This window comes from Otolemur garnettii, unplaced genomic scaffold, assembly GCF_000181295.1.
Source record: "Otolemur garnettii isolate 467f Iridium unplaced genomic scaffold, OtoGar3 scaffold00018, whole genome shotgun sequence".
In the NCBI taxonomy this organism is placed as follows: Eukaryota; Metazoa; Chordata; class Mammalia; order Primates; family Galagidae; genus Otolemur; species Otolemur garnettii.
In genome coordinates this window covers 6,574,803-6,577,787 of record NW_003852413.1, presented here as the reverse complement: position 1 = coordinate 6,577,787, position 2,985 = coordinate 6,574,803, and the positions used below count along the sequence as shown (strand labels likewise).

Here is a 2,985-nt window from a genome sequence, read left to right as displayed (position 1 = left end):
AGCTTGAGGCTCTGTCTCAAAAAAAAAAAAGAATTAAGCCCTCAGTAGGAAAGTGGAATGATAGGGGAAAGTAATAGATTAGTTTTTTCATAAAAGAAAAAAAACTGGAGAGGATCTAGAACAGCGGTTCTCAACCTGGGGGTCGCAACTCATAGGAACTGTATTAAAGGGCTGCAGCATTAGGAAGGTTGAGAACCACTGATCTAGAAAATGACAAACACATTGGAGAATGAGGTAGCCTGACAAAGATTAAGCAATTCTGCTGCTGGGAAAGAGATGGTAACAGAGAAGAGTAGCAATGAGGAGAAGGTAGACTCCTCTCTCACAGATTCTCTAGGCCAGGCATCCTCAAACTGCGGCCCGCCTAGGACATTTATCTGGCCCACCAGGTGTTTTTGCCACCGCTGCCTGTCCTGCTTAGCAGCCGACTTGTCCCGGGGCCCTCAGTCCGGCCCTCCAACAGTCTGAGGGACAGTGAACTGGCCCCTGTTTAAAAAGTCTGAGGACCCCTGCTTACTACAAACTGGGTCACCCACCAAGCAGCTCTGTAATGCTGCTGGCTTGTGAGCATGACCAGAGGCCTTAAAATGTTAAAGCCATTTAATGAGAAAGCACGGCAAATCCTACCCACTTCATTAACTCTGAAGAGCCACACCGTGTCAAAGCTGGACAGTGCTGGGAGCACAGCAGCCAGCATAGTTGAGGTCGAAGCCTCGGAGATCATACACTTGACCCACTGCGCTCTATAGATGTGGATGCAAACTCAAGAATCACACCCAGATTTCCACATTCTCTTCGTGTGTTCTCTCCGATGCTGCCTTCTGTGAATTACATGGGCAGGACAGGCCACTATACTGTAATTTGTGGAGCAATATAGTGGTCCCTCCTTATCCAAGGTAGTATGTTCCCAAATCCTCAGTGGATGGCTGAAACCCTAAGTAGCACAGAAACTCTACATATGGTATGTTTTTTTCTTCTACTGTACATACACTTGTAATAAATTTAATTTTTTTTTTTTTTTTTAGAGACAGAGTCTCACTTTGTAGCCTTTGGTAGAGTGCCTTGGCATCACAGCTCAAAGCCACCTCCAGCTCCTAGGTTTAGGTGATCCTCTTGTCTCAGCTTCCTGAGTAGCTGTGACTACAGGCGCCTGCTATAACGTCCAACTATTTTTTGTTGCAGTTTGGCTAGGGCTGGGTTCAAACCTGCCACCCTATAATAAGTTTAATTTATAAATGGGACACAAAACAAGATTAACAATGACTAAACAATGCCTGGCTATTTTTTGGTTGTACTTGTCACTGTTTGGCAGGCCCAGGCTGGATTTGAACCCGCCAGCTCTGGTGTATGTGGCTGGTGCCTTAGCCACCTGAGCTACAGGTGCCAAGTCAGGATGTGTTATCTTAACTGTAGTAATATTTTAGGCTGCAATTGACCTTAGATAACTGAGACCATGGAATTCAGGTGGAGGTGAGAAAGAAGTAGCAGAATGGAATAATTTATACTTTTTATAAAAGTCACCCTATGAATCTCAGGCTTGTAAGAAAAGATAAAGGGCAGAAGGCATGAAGTTGGTAACATAAAAGAAAAAACGGAGGTTTGGCGCCTGTGGCTCAAGTGGCTAAGGTGCCGGCCACATACACCTAAGGTGGCAGGTTCGAATCCAACCCAGGCCCACCAAAGAACGATGACTGCAACCAAAAACTAGCCGGGCATTGTGGAGGGCGCCTGTGGTCCCAGCTACTTGGGAGGCAGAGGCAGCAGACTCGCTTGAGCCCAGGAGTTGAAGGTTGCTGTGATCTGTAATGCCATAGCACTCTACCCAGGGGGACAGCTTGAGGCTCTGTCTCAAAAAAAAAAGAAAAAAATGAAATAGGAGTACAACTCCAAATGGGTGAGCACAGGATAACACCGACAGTACAGTAACCTACATTACCTAACAAAGTGCTAAAAGGAAATGGGCAAAATCCTTTACAAAGTGATTTATTCGGATGCCGAACAATGTCATACTCATAGACAATTAGAACCAGGATGGCTTTCAAGTAATACGATGGCTGTGTGCTGTCATTCCAGGTGAGCCACAACACTAGAAGGGTAGATAAGACTGACATAACGTACAGCTAAGCTGCATCAATATCTGCTCTAGGCTAATTCACTTATGGACAGAGACTATGCCCTAGGGAGTTTACAAGCGTGATGCTTATCTGTGATCCTTGCCAACTCTGGCTGTGGGTGTCAGCCAATGGATTTATTTATTTATTTATTTTTTAAGACAGAGTCTCAAGCTGTCACCTTGGTAGAATGCTGTGGCATCGCTGCTCATAGCAGACTCAAACTCTTCGGCTTAAGGACCCTCTTGCCTCAGCCTCCCAAGTAGCTGGGACTACAGGCACCTGCCACAACACCCAGCTATTTTTTGGTTATAGTTGTCATTGTTGTTTGGTGGGCCCGGACGAGATTCAAATCCATCAGCTCCAGTATATGTGGCTGGCGCCTTAGCCTCTTGAGCTATGGCCGTTGTGCCCAGCCCAAAGATTATTTGTAAATAATTTGTGTAGAAAATTAAGTGCACTTCTCTTTCCCAGTATTGTTAGAGAAGGGACAGCAGACACTTTCTACTTCAGCAGCACATACACTAAAATTGGAAGATTAGCATGGCCCCTGTGCAAAAAAAATTTTTAAAGAGAGGGCAGTGCCTGTGGCTCAGTGGGTAGGGCGCCGACCCAACATACTGAGGGTGGCAGGTTCAAACCTGGCCCAAAACAACAACAACAACAAAAATAACCAGGCACGCCTGTAATCCTAAGCACTCTGGGAGGCCGACGAAGGTGGATTGCTTGAGCTCACAAGTTCAAGACCAGCCTGAGCAAAAGCAAGACCTTGTTTCTACTAAAAATAGAAAATCTGCATTCCAAATTGTATATAAAATCAGCACATTGTACCCCATAAATGCAATAACATACAACAGCTATCTTTTTTTTTTTT

The 2,985-nt window shown here is 45.1% G+C and overlaps 1 protein-coding gene across 1 annotated transcript in view; it reads right to left on the bottom strand.

Annotated features, from left to right (window-relative positions):
- Positions 1-2,985, bottom strand: part of GRB2 (growth factor receptor bound protein 2) — an 82,135-nt gene that overhangs the window by 12,244 nt on the left and 66,906 nt on the right. The gene's annotated exons all lie outside the window — the stretch shown is intronic.